The 21,944-nt window shown below is 52.9% G+C and overlaps 4 long non-coding RNA genes across 4 annotated transcripts; 1 reads left to right on the top strand and 3 right to left on the bottom strand.

Annotated features, from left to right (window-relative positions):
* Positions 1 to 344: 344 nt before the first annotated feature.
* On the bottom strand, positions 345 to 774 carry LOC128803994 (uncharacterized). Its single transcript, XR_008435894.1, has 3 exons — positions 696 to 774; positions 545 to 612; positions 345 to 464 (listed from the first exon to the last, which is right to left on the bottom strand). It is a non-coding gene; the product is annotated as an uncharacterized LOC128803994 (long non-coding RNA).
* Positions 775 to 2,179: 1,405 nt separating this feature from the next.
* On the bottom strand, positions 2,180 to 2,804 carry LOC128803989 (uncharacterized). The gene is made up of 3 exons (XR_008435890.1): positions 2,733 to 2,804; positions 2,347 to 2,652; positions 2,180 to 2,263 (listed from the first exon to the last, which is right to left on the bottom strand). It is a non-coding gene; the product is annotated as an uncharacterized LOC128803989 (long non-coding RNA).
* Positions 2,805 to 8,784: 5,980 nt separating this feature from the next.
* On the bottom strand, positions 8,785 to 9,409 carry LOC128803988 (uncharacterized). The gene is made up of 3 exons (XR_008435889.1): positions 9,338 to 9,409; positions 8,952 to 9,257; positions 8,785 to 8,868 (listed from the first exon to the last, which is right to left on the bottom strand). It is a non-coding gene; the product is annotated as an uncharacterized LOC128803988 (long non-coding RNA).
* A 1,933-nt stretch (positions 9,410 to 11,342) lies between these two features.
* Positions 11,343 to 11,872, top strand: LOC128803992 (uncharacterized). The gene is made up of 2 exons (XR_008435893.1): positions 11,343 to 11,411; positions 11,682 to 11,872. It is a non-coding gene; the product is annotated as an uncharacterized LOC128803992 (long non-coding RNA).
* The last annotated feature ends 10,072 nt before the right edge of the window (positions 11,873 to 21,944 follow it).

Below are 21,944 nucleotides of genomic sequence, written 5' to 3'. Positions count from 1 at the left end.
AGAACAGCCCAGAACAAGACCTCAAAAGACATCTGACCGGATGCTACTCTGATGCCTGTCCGGGCTCCCGAGCCAAAGGCAAGAAGGAATCAGCACGGGGCCGAGGAACACAGAGATGAGAGATGCTAAGATGGACGCCCGGGCTTCCGATAAGCCCCTCAAAGGACTAAGGCAAAAGACACAGAAGGCACGACAGACAAGTGACACACCGTGCACCGGCACTGCTCTGCCCTGAGCACTTCAGCACTGTGAGGCTTTTCCTTTATGTGGCCTAAAGGGCCACCCCCATCTCCAAAGCTGCCTCCAAAAGCCCTCCCAGCGCCTCGCTTCCATCCCCTCTCAGGGTCCCAGCCCTCGACTTATCTCTCGGATGTCCGGGGACGAGAATCCACGTCCGGTGCCGAGGAAGGCCGCCTCGCCCGCTGGCAGTCTCCTAGAGTCACCGACTGTGGCCCCTTGCTCAGCTACAATCAAGAACACCAAACATCACTGCAGGATCTTAGCTGCACAGCGGCCAATAACCAATAACAATTCTGCTACTCACCATTCTCCTAAGAACGTCCGCCTCATCTGGCCGCGCCCGGAGGCCGATGCCCTCGCGGCAGGGTCTGCCTGGGTGAAGAGGAGACGAGGTGACGTGGCATTGCTGAAACTCGAGTGGACCCTGGCTCCTCCTCCCTAGCTCCCCGACTTACAGCAATTCCTCGGCCGCTCCTGAAGGCTCCCCGGGTGACACCTTCAAACGACAAAGATCAAGGCTTCATCACAGTTCCGCGCACTGCTTCCCGAATTCCCACGAGAGTGACGAAGCGGGGGTCTGCGGCCCCGTTGCTGAGGGGGGTCTCGGCGTAATACGAGCGGACCGCCTAGAGCACGCAAACAAGAACGGAGCCTAAGAGCTGCACCGGGAATTGAGACCGGAGCAAGAACAACTGCTGCCTGCCACCGCTCACTGCTCACCTTGCCCACTTACCTTGACCGCTACTATCTGGCTTTAGTTCCTAAAAATAACAACAAAGAAAATAGCTGTAATACAGAGGCACCATTTATACTCCCCCTGCAAAGACAAACGGTGACTGACCTTCTCGGGGGACCCCCCTCACCCGGGACGGGGCCCTCTGCCACGGATTCCATCTGGCTGCGTCTGAAAGAACGTTAGCACAAAAGTCAGAGCACTGCAGGATAACTGAACAGCTCCAGATAGCCTTCATCAATCTACAGATCCCATCTAGAGTCCAAATACACCCCACATTACAAATTTCCAGGCCCCAGGACACGCCCCATTCTAGACCTACACCAGGCTATGCAGCAGGGCAGAGCAGCTCCAGGCCAAATACCCAGACACCCGTGACACAGAACAAGACAAACAAGGGGACACAAGAGGGGGAGAAAGCTCTGAGCGAGAAGAATGCCCTCAGGGAGCCAGAGACTGCAGAATGAGATGACCTAGCTGAGACTGATGGCGAGCCTCTAAGGCTCAGAGAACCCTGCAGGAACAAGATGCTAACTGAATGACCTATTCCAAGCAAGGCAGAGAAGGATGCCCGAGAACCCTAGCGTCAGAATGCTCTACGGATCTCCGCATCGCTACGAGGCCTAATCTGCTAGAACGCATCCTTGCCGTCACTATTGTCACAAATCACAGCTGTCGAGAACAGCCCAGAACAAGACCTCAAAAGACATCTGACCGGATGCTACTCTGATGCCTGTCCGGGCTCCCGAGCCAAAGGCAAGAAGGAATCAGCACGGGGCCGAGGAACACAGAGATGAGAGATGCTAAGATGGACGCCCGGGCTTCCGATAAGCCCCTCAAAGGACTAAGGCAAAAGACACAGAAGGCACGACAGACAAGTGACACACCGTGCACCGGCACTGCTCTGCCCTGAGCACTTCAGCACTGTGAGGCTTTTCCTTTATGTGGCCTAAAGGGCCACCCCCATCTCCAAAGCTGCCTCCAAAAGCCCTCCCAGCGCCTCGCTTCCATCCCCTCTCAGGGTCCCAGCCCTCGACTTATCTCTCGGATGTCCGGGGACGAGAATCCACGTCCGGTGCCGAGGAAGGCCGCCTCGCCCGCTGGCAGTCTCCTAGAGTCACCGACTGTGGCCCCTTGCTCGGCTACAATCAAGAACACCAAACATCACTGCAGGATCTTAGCTGCACAGCGGCCAATAACCAATAACAATTCTGCTACTCACCATTCTCCTAAGAACGTCCGCCTCATCTGGCCGCGCCCGGAGGCCGATGCCCTCGCGGCAGGGTCTGCCTGGGTGAAGAGGAGACGAGGTGACGTGGCATTGCTGAAACTCGAGTGGACCCTGGCTCCTCCTCCCTAGCTCCCCGACTTACAGCAATTCCTCGGCCGCTCCTGAAGGCTCCCCGGGTGACACCTTCAAACGACAAAGATCAAGGCTTCATCACAGTTCCGTGCACTGCTTCCCGAATTCCCACGAGAGTGACGAAGCGGGGGTCTGCGGCCCCGTTGCTGAGGGGGGTCTCGGCGTAATACGAGCGGACCGCCTAGAGCACGCAAACAAGAACGGAGCCTAAGAGCTGCACCGGGAATTGAGACCGGAGCAAGAACAACTGCTGCCTGCCACCGCTCACTGCTCACCTTGCCCACTTACCTTGACCGCTACTATCTGGCTTTAGTTCCTAAAAATAACAACAAAGAAAATAGCTGTAATACAGAGGCACCATTTATACTCCCCCTGCAAAGACAAACGGTGACTGACCTTCTCGGGGGACCCCCCTCACCCGGGACGGGGCCCTCTGCCACGGATTCCATCTGGCTGCGTCTGAAAGAACGTTAGCACAAAAGTCAGAGCACTGCAGGATAACTGAACAGCTCCAGATAGCCTTCATCAATCTACAGATCCCATCTAGAGTCCAAATACACCCCACATTACAAATTTCCAGGCCCCAGGACACGCCCCATTCTAGACCTACACCAGGCTATGCAGCAGGGCAGAGCAGCTCCAGGCCAAATACCCAGACACCCGTGACACAGAACAAGACAAACAAGGGGACACAAGAGGGGGAGAAAGCTCTGAGCGAGAAGAATGCCCTCAGGGAGCCAGAGACTGCAGAATGAGATGACCTAGCTGAGACTGATGGCGAGCCTCTAAGGCTCAGAGAACCCTGCAGGAACAAGATGCTAACTGAATGACCTATTCCAAGCAAGGCAGAGAAGGATGCCCGACAACCCTAGCGTCAGAATGCTCTACGGATCTCCGCATCGCTACGAGGCCTAATCTGCTAGAACGCATCCTTGCCGTCACTATTGTCACAAATCACAGCTGTCGAGAACAGCCCAGAACAAGACCTCAAAAGACATCTGACCGGATGCTACTCTGATGCCTTTCCGGGCTCCCGAGCCAAAGGCAAGAAGGAATCAGCACGGGGCCGAGGAACACAGAGATGAGAGATGCTAAGATGGACGCCCGGGCTTCCGATAAGCCCCTCAAAGGACTAAGGCAAAAGACACAGAAGGCACGACAGACAAGTGACACACCGTGCACCGGCACTGCTCTGCCCTGAGCACTTCAGCACTGTGAGGCTTTTCCTTTATGTGGCCTAAAGGGCCACCCCCATCTCCAAAGCTGCCTCCAAAAGCCCTCCCAGCGCCTCGCTTCCATCCCCTCTCAGGGTCCCAGCCCTCGACTTATCTCTCGGATGTCCGGGGACGAGAATCCACGTCCGGTGCCGAGGAAGGCCGCCTCGCCCGCTGGCAGTCTCCTAGAGTCACCGACTGTGGCCCCTTGCTCGGCTACAATCAAGAACACCAAACATCACTGCAGGATCTTAGCTGCACAGCGGCCAATAACCAATAACAATTCTGCTACTCACCATTCTCCTAAGAACGTCCGCCTCATCTGGCCGCGCCCGGAGGCCGATGCCCTCGCGGCAGGGTCTGCCTGGGTGAAGAGGAGACGAGGTGACGTGGCATTGCTGAAACTCGAGTGGACCCTGGCTCCTCCTCCCTAGCTCCCCGACTTACAGCAATTCCTCGGCCGCTCCTGAAGGCTCCCCGGGTGACACCTTCAAACGACAAAGATCAAGGCTTCATCACAGTTCCGCGCACTGCTTCCCGAATTCCCACGAGAGTGACGAAGCGGGGGTCTGCGGCCCCGTTGCTGAGGGGGGGTCTCGGCGTAATACGAGCGGACCGCCTAGAGCACGCAAACAAGAACGGAGCCTAAGAGCTGCACCGGGAATTGAGACCGGAGCAAGAACAACTGCTGCCTGCCACCGCTCACTGCTCACCTTGCCCACTTACCTTGACCGCTACTATCTGGCTTTAGTTCCTAAAAATAACAACAAAGAAAATAGCTGTAATACAGAGGCACCATTTATACTCCCCCTGCAAAGACAAACGGTGACTGACCTTCTCGGGGGACCCCCCTCACCCGGGACGGGGCCCTCTGCCACGGATTCCATCTGGCTGCGTCTGAAAGAACGTTAGCACAAAAGTCAGAGCACTGCAGGATAACTGAACAGCTCCAGATAGCCTTCATCAATCTACAGATCCCATCTAGAGTCCAAATACACCCCACATTACAAATTTCCAGGCCCCAGGACACGCCCCATTCTAGACCTACACCAGGCTATGCAGCAGGGCAGAGCAGCTCCAGGCCAAATACCCAGACACCCGTGACACAGAACAAGACAAACAAGGGGACACAAGAGGGGGAGAAAGCTCTGAGCGAGAAGAATGCCCTCAGGGAGCCAGAGACTGCAGAATGAGATGACCTAGCTGAGACTGATGGCGAGCCTCTAAGGCTCAGAGAACCCTGCAGGAACAAGATGCTAACTGAATGACCTATTCCAAGCAAGGCAGAGAAGGATGCCCGACAACCCTAGCGTCAGAATGCTCTACGGATCTCCGCATCGCTACGAGGCCTAATCTGCTAGAACGCATCCTTGCCGTCACTATTGTCACAAATCACAGCTGTCGAGAACAGCCCAGAACAAGACCTCAAAAGACATCTGACCGGATGCTACTCTGATGCCTTTCCGGGCTCCCGAGCCAAAGGCAAGAAGGAATCAGCACGGGGCCGAGGAACACAGAGATGAGAGATGCAAAGATGGACGCCCGGGCTTCCGATAAGCCCCTCAAAGGACTAAGGCAAAAGACACAGAAGGCACGACAGACAAGTGACACACCGTGCACCGGCACTGCTCTGCCCTGAGCACTTCAGCACTGTGAGGCTTTTCCTTTATGTGGCCTAAAGGGCCACCCCCATCTCCAAAGCTGCCTCCAAAAGCCCTCCCAGCGCCTCGCTTCCATCCCCTCTCAGGGTCCCAGCCCTCGACTTATCTCTCGGATGTCCGGGGACGAGAATCCACGTCCGGTGCCGAGGAAGGCCGCCTCGCCCGCTGGCAGTCTCCTAGAGTCACCGACTGTGGCCCCTTGCTCGGCTACAATCAAGAACACCAAACATCACTGCAGGATCTTAGCTGCACAGCGGCCAATAACCAATAACAATTCTGCTACTCACCATTCTCCTAAGAACGTCCGCCTCATCTGGCCGCGCCCGGAGGCCGATGCCCTCGCGGCAGGGTCTGCCTGGGTGAAGAGGAGACGAGGTGACGTGGCATTGCTGAAACTCGAGTGGACCCTGGCTCCTCCTCCCTAGCTCCCCGACTTACAGCAATTCCTCGGCCGCTCCTGAAGGCTCCCCGGGTGACACCTTCAAACGACAAAGATCAAGGCTTCATCACAGTTCCGCGCACTGCTTCCCGAATTCCCACGAGAGTGACGAAGCGGGGGTCTGCGGCCCCGTTGCTGAGGGGGGTCTCGGCGTAATACGAGCGGACCGCCTAGAGCACGCAAACAAGAACGGAGCCTAAGAGCTGCACCGGGAATTGAGACCGGAGCAAGAACAACTGCTGCCTGCCACCGCTCACTGCTCACCTTGCCCACTTACCTTGACCGCTACTATCTGGCTTTAGTTCCTAAAAATAACAACAAAGAAAATAGCTGTAATACAGAGGCACCATTTATACTCCCCCTGCAAAGACAAACGGTGACTGACCTTCTCGGGGGACCCCCCTCACCCGGGACGGGGCCCTCTGCCACGGATTCCATCTGGCTGCGTCTGAAAGAACGTTAGCACAAAAGTCAGAGCACTGCAGGATAACTGAACAGCTCCAGATAGCCTTCATCAATCTACAGATCCCATCTAGAGTCCAAATACACCCCACATTACAAATTTCCAGGCCCCAGGACACGCCCCATTCTAGACCTACACCAGGCTATGCAGCAGGGCAGAGCAGCTCCAGGCCAAATACCCAGACACCCGTGACACAGAACAAGACAAACAAGGGGACACAAGAGGGGGAGAAAGCTCTGAGCGAGAAGAATGCCCTCAGGGAGCCAGAGACTGCAGAATGAGATGACCTAGCTGAGACTGATGGCGAGCCTCTAAGGCTCAGAGAACCCTGCAGGAACAAGATGCTAACTGAATGACCTATTCCAAGCAAGGCAGAGAAGGATGCCCGAGAACCCTAGCGTCAGAATGCTCTACGGATCTCCGCATCGCTACGAGGCCTAATCTGCTAGAACGCATCCTTGCCGTCACTATTGTCACAAATCACAGCTGTCGAGAACAGCCCAGAACAAGACCTCAAAAGACATCTGACCGGATGCTACTCTGATGCCTGTCCGGGCTCCCGAGCCAAAGGCAAGAAGGAATCAGCACGGGGCCGAGGAACACAGAGATGAAAGATGCAAAGATGGACGCCCGGGCTTCCGATAAGCCCCTCAAAGGACTAAGGCAAAAGACACAGAAGGCACGACAGACAAGTGACACACCGTGCACCGGCACTGCTCTGCCCTGAGCACTTCAGCACTGTGAGGCTTTTCCTTTATGTGGCCTAAAGGGCCACCCCCATCTCCAAAGCTGCCTCCAAAAGCCCTCCCAGCGCCTCGCTTCCATCCCCTCTCAGGGTCCCAGCCCTCGACTTATCTCTCGGATGTCCGGGGACGAGAATCCACGTCCGGTGCCGAGGAAGGCCGCCTCGCCCGCTGGCAGTCTCCTAGAGTCACCGACTGTGGCCCCTTGCTCGGCTACAATCAAGAACACCAAACATCACTGCAGGATCTTAGCTGCACAGCGGCCAATAACCAATAACAATTCTGCTACTCACCATTCTCCTAAGAACGTCCGCCTCATCTGGCCGCGCCCGGAGGCCGATGCCCTCGCGGCAGGGTCTGCCTGGGTGAAGAGGAGACGAGGTGACGTGGCATTGCTGAAACTCGAGTGGACCCTGGCTCCTCCTCCCTAGCTCCCCGACTTACAGCAACTCCTCGGCCGCTCCTGAAGGCTCCCCGGGTGACACCTTCAAACGACAAAGATCAAGGCTTCATCACAGTTCCGCGCACTGCTTCCCGAATTCCCACGAGAGTGACGAAGCGGGGGTCTGCGGCCCCGTTGCTGAGGGGGGTCTCGGCGTAATACGAGCGGACCGCCTAGAGCACGCAAACAAGAACGGAGCCTAAGAGCTGCACCGGGAATTGAGACCGGAGCAAGAACAACTGCTGCCTGCCACCGCTCACTGCTCACCTTGCCCACTTACCTTGACCGCTAGTATCTGGCTTTAGTTCCTAAAAATAACAACAAAGAAAATAGCTGTAATACAGAGGCACCATTTATACTCCCCCTGCAAAGACAAACGGTGACTGACCTTCTCGGGGGACCCCCCTCACCCGGGACGGGGCCCTCTGCCACGGATTCCATCTGGCTGCGTCTGAAAGAACGTTAGCACAAAAGTCAGAGCACTGCAGGATAACTGAACAGCTCCAGATAGCCTTCATCAATCTACAGATCCCATCTAGAGTCCAAATACACCCCACATTACAAATTTCCAGGCCCCAGGACACGCCCCATTCTAGACCTACACCAGGCTATGCAGCAGGGCAGAGCAGCTCCAGGCCAAATACCCAGACACCCGTGACACAGAACAAGACAAACAAGGGGACACAAGAGGGGGAGAAAGCTCTGAGCGAGAAGAATGCCCTCAGGGAGCCAGAGACTGCAGAATGAGATGACCTAGCTGAGACTGATGGCGAGCCTCTAAGGCTCAGAGAACCCTGCAGGAACAAGATGCTAACTGAATGACCTATTCCAAGCAAGGCAGAGAAGGATGCCCGACAACCCTAGCGTCAGAATGCTCTACGGATCTCCGCATCGCTACGAGGCCTAATCTGCTAGAACGCATCCTTGCCGTCACTATTGTCACAAATCACAGCTGTCGAGAACAGCCCAGAACAAGACCTCAAAAGACATCTGACCGGATGCTACTCTGATGCCTTTCCGGGCTCCCGAGCCAAAGGCAAGAAGGAATCAGCACGGGGCCGAGGAACACAGAGATGAGAGATGCTAAGATGGACGCCCGGGCTTCCGATAAGCCCCTCAAAGGACTAAGGCAAAAGACACAGAAGGCACGACAGACAAGTGACACACCGTGCACCGGCACTGCTCTGCCCTGAGCACTTCAGCACTGTGAGGCTTTTCCTTTATGTGGCCTAAAGGGCCACCCCCATCTCCAAAGCTGCCTCCAAAAGCCCTCCCAGCGCCTCGCTTCCATCCCCTCTCAGGGTCCCAGCCCTCGACTTATCTCTCGGATGTCCGGGGACGAGAATCCACGTCCGGTGCCGAGGAAGGCCGCCTCGCCCGCTGGCAGTCTCCTAGAGTCACCGACTGTGGCCCCTTGCTCGGCTACAATCAAGAACACCAAACATCACTGCAGGATCTTAGCTGCACAGCGGCCAATAACCAATAACAATTCTGCTACTCACCATTCTCCTAAGAACGTCCGCCTCATCTGGCCGCGCCCGGAGGCCGATGCCCTCGCGGCAGGGTCTGCCTGGGTGAAGAGGAGACGAGGTGACGTGGCATTGCTGAAACTCGAGTGGACCCTGGCTCCTCCTCCCTAGCTCCCCGACTTACAGCAATTCCTCGGCCGCTCCTGAAGGCTCCCCGGGTGACACCTTCAAACGACAAAGATCAAGGCTTCATCACAGTTCCGTGCACTGCTTCCCGAATTCCCACGAGAGTGACGAAGCGGGGGTCTGCGGCCCCGTTGCTGAGGGGGGTCTCGGCGTAATACGAGCGGACCGCCTAGAGCACGCAAACAAGAACGGAGCCTAAGAGCTGCACCGGGAATTGAGACCGGAGCAAGAACAACTGCTGCCTGCCACCGCTCACTGCTCACCTTGCCCACTTACCTTGACCGCTACTATCTGGCTTTAGTTCCTAAAAATAACAACAAAGAAAATAGCTGTAATACAGAGGCACCATTTATACTCCCCCTGCAAAGACAAACGGTGACTGACCTTCTCGGGGGACCCCCCTCACCCGGGACGGGGCCCTCTGCCACGGATTCCATCTGGCTGCGTCTGAAAGAACGTTAGCACAAAAGTCAGAGCACTGCAGGATAACTGAACAGCTCCAGATAGCCTTCATCAATCTACAGATCCCATCTAGAGTCCAAATACACCCCACATTACAAATTTCCAGGCCCCAGGACACGCCCCATTCTAGACCTACACCAGGCTATGCAGCAGGGCAGAGCAGCTCCAGGCCAAATACCCAGACACCCGTGACACAGAACAAGACAAACAAGGGGACACAAGAGGGGGAGAAAGCTCTGAGCGAGAAGAATGCCCTCAGGGAGCCAGAGACTGCAGAATGAGATGACCTAGCTGAGACTGATGGCGAGCCTCTAAGGCTCAGAGAACCCTGCAGGAACAAGATGCTAACTGAATGACCTATTCCAAGCAAGGCAGAGAAGGATGCCCGAGAACCCTAGCGTCAGAATGCTCTACGGATCTCCGCATCGCTACGAGGCCTAATCTGCTAGAACGCATCCTTGCCGTCACTATTGTCACAAATCACAGCTGTCGAGAACAGCCCAGAACAAGACCTCAAAAGACATCTGACCGGATGCTACTCTGATGCCTGTCCGGGCTCCCGAGCCAAAGGCAAGAAGGAATCAGCACGGGGCCGAGGAACACAGAGATGAGAGATGCTAAGATGGACGCCCGGGCTTCCGATAAGCCCCTCAAAGGACTAAGGCAAAAGACACAGAAGGCACGACAGACAAGTGACACACCGTGCACCGGCACTGCTCTGCCCTGAGCACTTCAGCACTGTGAGGCTTTTCCTTTATGTGGCCTAAAGGGCCACCCCCATCTCCAAAGCTGCCTCCAAAAGCCCTCCCAGCGCCTCGCTTCCATCCCCTCTCAGGGTCCCAGCCCTCGACTTATCTCTCGGATGTCCGGGGACGAGAATCCACGTCCGGTGCCGAGGAAGGCCGCCTCGCCCGCTGGCAGTCTCCTAGAGTCACCAACTGTGGCCCCTTGCTCAGCTACAATCAAGAACACCAAAGAAACCTCTTACCATAATCAGTATTTCACAGATTCTCTGCAACAACAAACAAAACATACACGACAATCAAACAAACTAAATGAATAAAACCTCTATTATACAATAAATAATAATGCAATTTCCAATATTATAAATACCTCACTGATTAACTACAGGACAGTACCTAAAACCCATCAAAACGAACACTACATACTCACACTTACAAAACCCACTCCAGCAGAATTATAAACCTACCCTCTACTTCATGGTATGACCCATATAGACTTTTGTAGACCTTAAACAACAGATCCTCTTAAAATTTTACTGTTTTAATTATATTTTTATAGCATCAAAATATTACTACATAGTAAAAAAAAAAAATCAAAAGAAAAAAATCTAGCAAATTCCACAACAAACAATATTCAACAAAACTCAATCCCAAAAAACCCTTGCCATCAGCACCTGAAACAAGAACCATAACATTCAAGAAGTACACCATGTCCGTTATCATACATCAACTACGAACGAAATAAAACGATACAATCAATTCCTGAAAACCACCTCAAAGTCACAACATCAAGGAACTTTGGAAAATTAAAAGCCGCGCTCCCATCACCGGGCGGAAGGCGGCTTCCGGTAAGAAAGCGGCTCCTCCGGCGGCTCCTGAGGGCTGCAGGGGGCCCCGGCGGCGCCCGAGCCCCGCGCCCGGAGCGGACGGAGCGACCGGCACCGGCCGGCACCGGCGCAGCGCCCGCGCCGCCTCTCCCGCCCGCCGGCCCGGCAAAGCTCCCCGCGGCTCCGCACGCCTCGCTCCGGCGCGGCTCCGGCAGTCCCGCGCCAGCCCGGCCGCGCCCAAGTCCCCTTCCACCTCGGCAGCTCCCCAGGCAACGCCAGCAGCTCCCGCGCCACAGCCTTGGCTGCCTGGCCAGGGGCAGAAGAAGCGCCCTCCAATGCAGCAGCACAGCCCGATTTCAACCCTTCAAACGCTGCGAGAGCTGCAGCCTCCTTCAATTCAACCCCCGGAACTTACGCCACACTCAGGTGCTCGCCTCACTTCAACAAGGGCAAATAAATGTGTTCTCCCCTTCAGTTTCATCCCCTGTAAGAGCAGAAAAGAAAGTACTTTCCTCAAATGATGGTAAAAGGGGGATTTTTACCGCAATCCAAACCCTTTACAAGGACGGACAACACGTCCCCTACCAACTACCCCCTCCATTTAAACCTCAGAATGATGAAAATGGGGGGGGGGGCTACCCTCAAGTCAAAACCCAGCATATAACAACAATATTTTTCCCCTTCTATTTGAAATAGAACACAGGGATTCGCTGCCACCCCGGGATACCCCTAACACCCTGGAAAAGGCATGTTTTCCTTCAATCAAGACCCTCAAAACCACGAGTGCACGGGAATCCCACCCAGTTCAAACACAGGCAATAATGGAAGAGAAGTTGCTTCCCTCATTTTGAATTTCTTTTGTCTTAATAAACCCTAGTTTGTTTGGGTTTTTGGTTTTTTTTTTGTTTTTTTTTTTTTTTTGTTTGTTTTGGGGTTTTTTGGTTTTTTTGGTGGTTTTTTTTTTTTTTTTTCGGGGAGCAATGGGGAGGGATTGGCAAAACGAAATTTAAAAGGGAAAGGAGAAAAGTCCCCCCTACAAAGGCACACCGTCTCACCTGTTTGGCTGCTGTTTCCCGGCACAAAGGTTTGTCCCCCGGCACCTCCTCTGAGCAATGCTCCAGGTATCCAAGCGATCCCCCAGACCCTGTCTGAAGCTCTCACCGTCCTTCCATGAGACAACCCCGGGAGCCCCCCCCCCCCAAACTCCTCTTCCCCAACAGCTCCATGCAAGAGTGAGCTGAGGCAAACCCCCTAAAACAGCCGCCGGCAGGAGCCGCCCCCTCATCATCCTCACAGCTCACACCTGGGGCTGCTCTGAGCCCTCATCATCCTCACAGCTCACACCTGGGGCTGCTCTGAGCCCTCATCATCCTCACAGTTCACACCTGGGGCTGCTCTGAGCCCTCATCATCCTCACAGCTCACACCTGGCGCTGTTGCCACTCTCCAACAGCGCCTCTCCCTGTCCAGCACACAGCCCACTTCTCACAGACACACACCAAGCAGAAATCCACTAGGGGTGTTGGCTTTTCTTAGTCCGTCTGGTTAGACGATTAAAACACGCACATGCATTGATGGTCATTGAGGGAAAGCTTTCCAGTGGACAAAATAGTCATTTTGGAAGCACACTTTGATACACCTTCAGAAAAAGCAGAATCAGCACCAGCTCCTAAGACCCTTGCTGAGGAACCCAGCCCTCCTTGGGACACCCAAAGCAGCAGACCTCGAAAAAGGAGGGGAAAAGTCAAGCTTGGAGTGGAAAAAGAGAACATAAGTACACCAGCCTTTCAAAATGCCTGCACACAGCAATAGTGGGAACCAGTCACATTTCTCCTTTCCTTGCTTTCTGTGATGACATAAATATGAAGTAAAAACACGTTAAACAAAAGGCAGAGCTAGGATTTTACAGGTATTCATTTTGGCAGTCTGGATGACAAACCCCTCTTACGGGACTGCGACACGTTTTGGGAACTGGCAGAGAATGGAGGCAAAAGGTGCCAGAGCGCCCTTTCTATTCCCTTCAGCCCCTGCAGCTGTTCTGATGGTTTCAGGGCACTTGCTTGGTTCATTCCTAGATCAAAACGTTATGGCATTATTTTCAAAACTACTACCCATGCCCAGTCAGAGTTTCCTACATTCCTGGATACAAATGAGTGGATAGAGAGAGGGTTTCTTTCCAAATGAATTTAGCAATACTTTCCTATTTTTACCAATACCTATAAAAACGAAACATTTGCCAGGATTTAGTAGTATTCTACACACCCCCCTCCCTGTGCATTTTGGGGCAGCTTTGGGTCCCTCGGGGGGACGGCACCCGGCAGGACCCCCCCTCATTCGCCACCCACCTGCTCCTCCGCCGCAGCGTGCGTCCCTCTCCTAGGGACCTTAGGGTGCCCCAAATGACACCAGAGCCCCGAGTCTTCACCCCTTTTTCCTGGCCCCCAAAGAAGGCACAGAAGGAGTCTAACTGCCCCGGCCAGCAGCCCAGCACTTGCTTCCATCCCTTTCCACATGTACATCCTCCCCGAAAGGGACTCTGCCGCAACAAGAAAGGGGGGCAGCCCCCAGAAGGGTCGAAGCTCCTGCCCAGCCTCGCTGTCACGGGCGAGGGGCAGAGAGAGGGAGCGGCAGAGACGGCGGGGACGCGGCACGGACGGCACGGCACCGAGCGGGGGCCGCTCTCAGCGCGATGCCGGCAAAGCCGCAGGTCCGGCGGGGCCGGGCGGGGTTTGACCGGCACGCGGGGATCCGCCGAGAGCCTCCGGCCCCGTGCGGGGACTCCCGCAAGGGCCCGGGGGCGCCGGGCTCCGGCCCTCTGGGCTTTATTCTCCGGCGCCCCCGGCCCCGCGGCTGCGGGGAAAGAAGGAACGGGGCGACGGCAAGAGAGGAGGGCTAGCAGGGCGTGAGACAGCGTATGGAGGGAGGGAGGTCGGGCTGTGGAGGAAAGCGGGAGGGCAAGGGAAAGGCCGGGAGCGGGGAAGAGGGACGGTGCACAGAGGAGGGAGAGAAGAGGAATAGAACGGAGGAGCGGGATAGGGACAGGGCAGTGGGGGTCGGGTTTGCGAGGGAGAGGAGGGGAGGGTCCGCGGACAAAGAACAGGAATACGGGGAGGAGGAAGGAAGGGTAGAGGGGGGGACGGGAGGGGAGACCGAAAAGGGAGAGAAAGGGGTCGGCTTCGGGGAGAGAGGGAACTAAGGGATAGAGAGAGAAAGAAGGGGAATACGGGAAGGAGGAAGAAAGGAAGAAGGATTGGTAGAGAGAGGGACAAGAGGGGGAGCCTCAGAGAGCGCCGATCCACCCCGAGCCCGCCCCGGCGGTCCGCCCTGCTCGGGATGCTGCGCTCGGCGGAGCTCGGCTCGGTTCGGCCCCACTCGGCTCCTCGCCTACACTCGGGCTGTTCTCCGCTAGACTCGGCTGGATTCGCCTCTTCGGCGCAGCTCGGCTCGCCTCAACTCGGAGCCGCTCGCTCCGCTCGGCTCCGCTCGGCTCCCCGCGGGAGCGCGCCTCCCGCGCACGCGCACAGCTCGCCGCTCTCCTGCCGCCGAGCCCCGCGCCCGGCCCGGCCGGCGCACGGAAACCCCCGCGCCACATCAGACCCAGCACTTTCTGCGCTAAACCCTTTCTGTCCTAGAAGGAGATAAACTTCTCTACCTCCTTCGTCTCCTCAGTTTTCTTCTTTGAGTTCAAAATCAGAGTTACAAAAACCTACTCAACTACAAGACTCAGTAAGTAGCCGAGAAAGTAGTCCCGTCAATTTCAGAACCTAAAGAACACGTTATACTTAAGTTTCCACACTTAAAAAAAGAAAAATCACACACGAGTCCTACTCACTGTGTCAAGCCTTATTTAAAACACACAAAAAAACCCTAAAAGAAATAGTTCCACAACCAAAACAGAACAAACAAGTAACACTAACTAAAACCACGCATCCAAATACACTGTTTATCAGTCACCAACCCGAAAAATCTCTTCTCAACGTGTCTCGTTTGTATACCTCCTCACAACTAACCTTATCCTTTACAAACACTAAATTGCAAATCAAAAAACTTACACATAACATAAACTCTTCAAATAACATTTATACACTCATACCCCAAATTACAGGTAAACCACCAAAAGTAAAATTACTCAAATCATTACAAACAAATACTTGTACAATATTTAGTTACAAAACAACCCCCAAACCACACAAAACCACAAAGAAGTTACCTCAAAACAGCAAACCTACAATTTAAAACAATTAATCCACTAAGACCAAACTTAACAATAATACATTAAAAAACACCAAAAAAAAAAAACCAAAAAAACCACAAACAACCAACCAAAAAAAAAGAACACCCACCCAAAAATACCCAATCGCTCCAACACAAATTTACTTCTCAGTATCAAAACAGTACGACCTTTTAATAACCTAATTCTATTATTTCTGCATCTCTTTTAACACCTAAAATAACTACAACTCACACTTGAACCACATTAAATGAACTTACTTATTAACTAGCCAAATGAAACAATAACACATCTATAACATTAAATAAATTACTGCCAAATAGGAACATCTTTAAACATACTACCTTACAAAATAAAACAACTGTTCATTTTTTATTATTCACACACAATCATAAATATAAAACATTTAAAAAATATATAAATTGATGAAATCACAAGAAATCAATTTACAAAAACATTACAAAAATTTTAAATTAATCAATCACACATAAATAAAAAATAACGAAATAATATTTTCAAGAATTAAAACATCACTAAATAACTTAAATCATTATTAAAAACTAAAATACTCATCTTATTAATAATTACCGCTTTTTATCTCCCCTACCGATTTAAATTTTTACATAGAACTCTACAAAAATCCTTAACAAGTAGATTTATAACTTAAATTTAAAACATTTATAGATAAACATACTTCATGAATAATCTACACACCAAACAACTAAACTAACAAGAAAAACCTAATAAAATACTAATATATTCATAACATCAAAACCCCAAATCATTAACATAAAAACCCATATAAACACATGAAAATACCTACAGTTAAAAAAGACGTACCTTAATGAACAATATTCATAGCTTAATAATTCATTACAAACTCTTACCAATTAACGATTAACATTAATTACTTGATACCAATAAAATACAAGAAAATGTTACTTTAGCCAATAACTATAATAAAATCTCATAACTAATAACTTAAAATCTCACTTTATTAAAAATATACAACGGTGAAGCAACGTATCATAAAAAATCCCATTATTATCACTACACAGATATACGTATATACATATATCTATCTACAGATAGATAGATCATATATCCATCTCAACAGCAGCATCTGGGACCGATTCCTGTTTTCTCTCTTGTCTCCTAAATTTATTAGCCATAGAGGATGGAGTAAGGAAATCATTTTATTTATCACCTTGTTCTCCGGAAACCTGAAAAACAAAATAAAACAGAACAAAAAGAAAAAAAAAGAAAACCACATTTGAAAGGCAGATCCTCACCAGCAGCTGGTCCATCTCCTACGGGGGACCATATTCTAGGGCACTTTTGGTGCACTTGCCTGAACCTGTCAGGGCACTCTGTGCCTGCAGAAGAGATTTTTTTTGTCAGGGAGAGGCAAGGGGAGGAGAAATAACGTTCGAGACAGCTCAAATCCATTACTGTGCCACTTCCTGTGCAGCAGGTCCTGTGACAGGATGGGAACTGAGGCTGCTTGAAATTTAAAAGCTAAAGACACCAGCACAAGGTGTCCTTTTGCTTTGTCAAGGAAGTGATTCCCAAATCACACAGCCCCCCCACCATCGTCCCTCCTACCACCACCTGAAAGCCTCTTGATTCTCTTCTCAAAAACACAAGGGACACCTTAGAATTCAGCAAGTTCTGCCAGTGCAGCCCTCGGTGCCCCCGTCTCCAGGTCTGTCCCCCTTGCTTTCATCCTCAGCCACGTCATTCTTCAGCCGTGGACAGGAAATTGTCCCCATTTCTCCCGTACTTGGCTGGTTACCTTTTCTCTAAGCCGTGCAGGACCCCCGAGAGGAGGCTGTGATCCTCTATCAGCTCATGGGCAGCTCTAGAGGTGACACGGGCAGCACTCTGTCGTATCTCCAGAATACGACGCTGAAACAGAGAATGCAACTTGTTCTTTTACAGCCAAGATCTGATTATCTAAAATAAAATGAGCAATTTGGCTGGTACCCGATCAACTTCCAGCTAAAATGAACACCGCCTGTTCTCAGCAACTCCAGAGAAGGAAAGACATTCTCCCTTCAACGCTTCGCACCACAGGTGCTGCTCTTACAAGAAGTATTCAGGTAGCAAGACAATTTTCTCTTTTTGTCCGAGGTTTTGATACCTGAAATCCTCAGGGTGGATGCTCCCAAACCTGAGAGCTCCCGGCAGGCGAGTTTCCCTCCTGCCGAAGCACTGTGCAGGTGACAAACGTGCTGGCTGGGGAAATAGAGACCCCAAAAAGAAAAGGCCCCGACTGCAGGAGCAAAACCACGGCACCCCCGTGAGGCTCCACGACGGCAGGAACCGGTCCCAGTTTCAGGGGATAAGGATGGGACCGGTTTAGACACAAGCAAAATTATTTCTCCCTCCACACATCCACAAAACCAACAAGGAACAGATTTTCAAGAGGACCAAGGCAGAATCAGCTATTCCTTTCTGTTTGGTACTTGAGATCTCGAGGCCAATACAAGCTTTTGTGGTTTTGGGGTATTTGGGAACTGTTCTTTTTCAATTCTTACCTGGGAGCCCTGGTCACACAAAGGACTGCTGAAAAAGGCAAGAATGACCTGGAAAATCCTCTGGTAGACATAGAGCTCACAGCAATGTTTGTCACGCAGCCCTTCCCCAAGAAATCTGAGGATCCACTCGTGCTGTTTTGTACTGGAAGCCATAAAGAAAAATACCACCGTCAGACATTCCGACATTTCCAAAGGATACCTGCTCCTAAGAGCACAAAACCCCGGTTCCCTCTGAGTGCCAGCTCAGGAATTACCACAGCTTGTTCTGGACTTCTCAATTTTCCATTCCTATCAAATTTAATCGCTAACATCCATTGGGAACAGTCAGTCTGCAGCCCAAACATGCAGTGGAAATGGAATTTTACAAGTTGCTGTTTCTAAAATACTTCAGTTGAACTCCAAGTTACTAACCTAAACTCAAAGAGGAATTGTAGCTAGCCGGGGCAGAACATTCTTTTCTTGTGCTCACAGAGCATACACAGCACAACTCATTGTGCGTTAGTATTAAGAAGACAACAAAAACCTCACAGAAAGAACATTTTGAATTCCTATATGAAACAGAAGAAAGACGCTTCTAATTAACTACCTGTGGGAGAATGAGGTTTCATTGTATTTTTGCGGCCGTTTCTAATACATTTCTGAAGAATTACTGGGTACCTAAAATGGGACTCTTACCTCAAAATCAAAACTGTAGAAAAGCTGGAGAAAACCTGGTACCTTTCTCAGGTCCAAATACCAGTGCGACAGAAGGAATCTCTTTACCCTTATGTACACGTGCTCCTCTGTAAAGAGAAAAAGCTGGCATGGTGGAGGAGGACAGCGCTCCCAATCCACAAGCACGGACGACAATTTGTGGAAGCTGCAGTCAGTGAGCGTGCAGCGCTCCGAGCTGGGAGAACAGCCCGGCAACTGCAGAAGGCCTTTGCTCTGAGGCGCGTTCCCATTGCTGCCCACCCTCCCCTTCTCTTGCCCAGGAGGAAAAGCTCAGGCAAGAGCGCACGAGCAGAGAGCAGGTGAGGGGATCAACACTCCCCAGGGCTCTCTTTTTCACCCCAGCAGTGACACACGCAGCACGTTCCAGTACCTGGCTTCAGGATCTGCTGTGCCACACGAGCAGCGCAGAGGGTGAGGGAGAAGGTGAACCTGAGGCTTGGCTGCCTGATTCCGTTCTGCACGGCATCCAAGAGATACAGCAACGGCAAGGGCCCCGGGAGAGAAGCCTGAAGCACAGCCCAAATGAACACAGCAGGAGCACAAAGACATCGATCAGCTTCCGGGACATTTCACGGGTCACACAGGTAAGAGCCCCAGTTCAGCAAATCTGAGGGTTTGGTGACGTCAGGATCAAAACACCCGGAAACCTGTGAGAAAGAAACCGAACTGCACCCGGCTAAAAGCCGTCCCTGCCTCAAACTCCTTCAAACAACTTGTTCACGAGGAGGCAGGGATTGATTCAATACTCACCAGCCCATCTGGCCAAGGTCAGAGCTCTGTGCCCACCCAGGACACGGCAAACAGCAGGGACCTTTCTCCCACTCTCCAGCACGGACCTGTGAAGCCAGGGAGAAGTTTACAGAACAGAAGCAGCCAGAAGATGCTCTCTACTTCCATATGCTCTCTGATCGATCATTCCCAAGGAAAGTCCCCACGGATCGGAAGCAACAACCTCTCATTTCTCCTCCGCAATCATCACTGCTTGCCTTTCTGTGCGTTTCCTCCCGTGCCCGTCCCCAGAGCACATTAAGTCCATCTTTTGTTCCCAACCGCAGCTCTCCAGCACAAATGCCACTCCTCACACAGACAAAGCAAACACTCATCTGCCTCAGCTTTTGGCCTAGAAAGCAAAAACCTCAACGCGTCCGCCTACGTGATTAAAACACAGAGACGCACGGGTGGACATAGATGGAAAGCTTTTCAGGAGAGAAAAGAGCTGATTCGCTAGCACGCCTCCATACAGCTTCAGAAAAATCAGAATCCACAGCAACTCCTAAGACCCCCTGCTGAGGAACCCAGCCCTCCTGGGAACACCCAATTCAGCAGCCACGGGAAAAGGATGGGAGAAGCCAAGCTTGGGGTGAAAAAAAGATGACATCAATACAGCAGCCTGTAAAAAGCCTTCACACAGCAACAGTGGGAACCAGTCCCATTTGCTCCGTCCCTGCTTTTTGGGATGACGCAAACAGGAAATGAAAACACGTGAAACACAAGGCACACCTATAGGGCGTACCAGGTGCTCCTTTTGGCAGCGTGGATGACAAAGGTCTCTCTGCGCACTTACAGGCAGCCCGGTTTCAATCCATCCTTAGCCCAAGCCTTCCTCGCCTCCCATTCGCCAGCGCTCTGCTCTGGCCTTTGGAGCGCTGGCCCCGTCCTCCCGCAGCAGCACGGCACCGGAACACAGCGAGGCAAAGCGTGCCGGAGCCGCCCGTGCTGTCAGCGTACCTGTCAGCTCCCGGCGGTGGGCAACTCCGGCCCTGCGGGCAAGGGGGAGACGGCTCGGGCACCTCCAGCGGCTGCTCTGCCCCGATGCTTTCGCGTTCTCCTGCATTTCCCTGCAGCGGAGGGGGTCCGGGACGGGGGCGGATCGTGTCAGAGTGGAGACGGCGGGGAAGCACGGGGAGGCGGCGGGAACGCGGCGGGACGAGACAGGGACGCGGCGGGACGGCGACGACTCGCTTGACCTTCCAAAGATGGCGGCAGGAGGGGCGGGGAAAGCCGGGGCCCCGCTCCGCCGCCCGCGCGCCGCCCCGGCGGCATTTTCCGGCACGCGGTCGCTTCCAGCGTCTAGAGAGGGACGCGCGCGGGGATCGGGAAAGGGGAGTGCAGCCCTGTTCCGACGCCGCTCGCCCCCCGCCCGCCGCCCCCGGCCCGTGAGCGCTGCGACCGCGCCTCCGCCGCCCGCCGAAAGCGGCCCCGCCGGGCCGCCCTCGCCGCTGCCGTTCTTCTCGGTCATCGGGTCCCTTTGCTCTCCCGAATCTCCTTCACCCCTCCCCTCTATTTACAGACACCGCCCCGCTTGCCGCTCGCTCCCGCGCCTCGCCCTTCCCACGCTCGGCAGCCGTCCTTCCCCCCTCAGCCGGCACCCAGCGGCGAGGGGCAGGGCGCTGGCTGGGGGCGGCTGCAGTACCGCTCTCTGTCCACAAGGCGGCAGCACCGCCGCCGGCCACAGCCGGGGGCTGCCGCTCGCCCGGAGGGAAGGGAGGCAGAAAAGAACGGGGGCGATCCCCTTGGAAAAATCCTGAAAAATAAATGGCCCAAAAAACATCCGCACACAAACTAAAACACACTGCCTCTAACCCAATACAACCCCTCCAAAATCCTTTTCTTTTAAACTCTCTCTAACTATCTTTCATATTTATACTTTTCACATTCCCATTTATCATGTATATTGATGCATGATGTTATTTCGATTCTATATTAAATATCTTCCTATGACTTCTATTTATTTCTATTTTATCTTTTTATAGATCTAGATATATATATGATACATTTCCATATTTATATTGCAAAAATAGTTCTGTTATTTAAAATAAAAGCCCTGCCTGTAACCAAATTCTAGCTCTATGATATTAATATTAACGATCTCTTATTTAAAAGAAAAATGCTGCCTGAAACCCACCCGCCCGCGGCGCAAGTGTGGCAACAGCCCGTGTCCGCAGTACTGGCAAGGCCGCGGGAAATCCCGGCGGGGCGGCGCCTGCGTGGCGCGCGGGCAGTGCAGCACGCGGACCACGATTTTCCCGCGCTTTTTTTTTTTTTTTTTTTTTTTTTTTTTTTTTTTTTTTGCCGATCCGCCATATTGAGAAGGTCAAGAGTGTCCCGGCCGCCGCGACACTTTCAAGATGGCGGCCGCGTGAGGCCCTCGGAAGGGAGAGGCGTTTTTGCCGATGCCTGTCGGCGCCCGCTCACAACCTGACCGCCGGCGCAGCCGCTGAGCTCACAGTCCGTGGCCACGACACGGGAAAAAGCGAAAAAAATCCCGCGGGGCGGCGCCGGCGTCAGGGTGGCGTGCAGGCAGTGCAGTAAACAGACCGTGGTCCTCGTTTTTCCCGCCTTTTTTGCCGCCATATTGGGAAGGTCAAGCGAGTCCGCGACAACCCACTCCCAAGATGGCGGCCGCGGGAGGACCTCGGGCGAGGGCTGCAGTACCGCACTCTGGCCACAAGGCGGCGGCACTGCCGCCCGCCCT

This window comes from Vidua macroura, chromosome 2 (genome assembly GCF_024509145.1).
Source record: "Vidua macroura isolate BioBank_ID:100142 chromosome 2, ASM2450914v1, whole genome shotgun sequence".
NCBI classification, from domain to species: domain Eukaryota; kingdom Metazoa; phylum Chordata; class Aves; order Passeriformes; family Viduidae; genus Vidua; species Vidua macroura.
Note: the sequence above shows the minus strand (reverse complement) of the source record. Positions and strands in the feature narration are given on the sequence as shown.